We start from the raw sequence: 1079 nt of genomic DNA, 5'->3' as shown, positions 1-1079 counted from the left end.
AACTTTTAAATAGAAAGCTTGATTAACAGTCTGACCTGGTGGAACAAACTCCAAATGCATTCATATAAAAACAAAAAAGCGCATTGTCTTGGTCATTGATTTAACTTGATGAGCTTTTTTTGGGATGAGGTGACAATGGCGTCTTCTACTGGCTTGACTGATGTTTGCTTTCAGGGGCCTAAGAATAGTCCCATGTCTTGTCACCAGTAATAACCTTGTTTTAAAAGTTTGGCTCCCTTTGAAGCTATTCTTTCAAAGCGCAGCATGTGTCTACATGCCACTCTTTTTCCTGGTCAGAACCTGAGGCACAAATTTCACAGTGACCGTTCTCATTCCCAGATTTCTGCTAAAAATTCACTGAACCGAGTTCCAAGATAATCCAGATGACTTCCCATCTCTTCAATGGCCCATCATCGGTCCTGAAACACAAGTGCATGAATTTTGTCGGCATTTTTGTCCATTCAGAAAGTGGATGGATGTCCCGAACAAGGTTTGTTATCAATCGACATTTCACCTTTTTTGGAAAGAGAAAACCACCCATACAGTCGAGTTTTTCCCATAGCACTGTCCTTGTAAGCTGGGTTCAACATCACCACAGTTTCTGTGGCATTTTTCCTGAGCAGGAAAATTTCACAGCCACATGCTGTTCTATTAAGTTGGTCATCACAAAAAACAAGGTTAAATAATTTTTTTTTTGGTTAGGTGATAGCACAAATTATGCAGTTGAGTTTCCCACATTTGGGGAAATCGCAGGGGTCAGCACATCTGCCGTGCAATGGATAAGCCTCGCCCTGGGAAAACCACCTTCGTGACCATGGTATCTCCCCTGCCAGGTAAGTATAGGTTCAATAAAAATTTTAAAAATTAAAAAAAAAAAGGTCAAGTGAAACTGCTTTTTAAAAAAATTTAATAAATCTTTTTATTGGGGAAACTGCTTTTATGAAAAAATTTGCTGTGATCAGAGAGAACCTTCCCAGGTAACTCCACAGGGTGCACTAACACAGAGCGAGTGGCTTGTCTGACAGGAGAAATGCGTACCACGAAAACCCAGTCAGTGGACTTTTCCATTTTAGGGGGAG

General features: G+C 40.5%; 1 pseudogene; it reads right to left on the bottom strand.

The window, feature by feature from the left end:
* Positions 1-702: 702 nt before the first annotated feature.
* LOC142426898 (U1 spliceosomal RNA) lies at positions 703-841 on the bottom strand (annotated as a pseudogene).
* Between the last annotated feature and the right edge of the window lie 238 nt (positions 842-1079).

This window comes from Tenrec ecaudatus, chromosome 14 (assembly GCF_050624435.1).
Source record: "Tenrec ecaudatus isolate mTenEca1 chromosome 14, mTenEca1.hap1, whole genome shotgun sequence".
Classification (NCBI taxonomy): domain Eukaryota; kingdom Metazoa; phylum Chordata; class Mammalia; order Afrosoricida; family Tenrecidae; genus Tenrec; species Tenrec ecaudatus.
The sequence above is the reverse complement of the archived record's forward strand: the minus strand, read 5'-3'. Positions and strand labels throughout refer to the sequence as shown.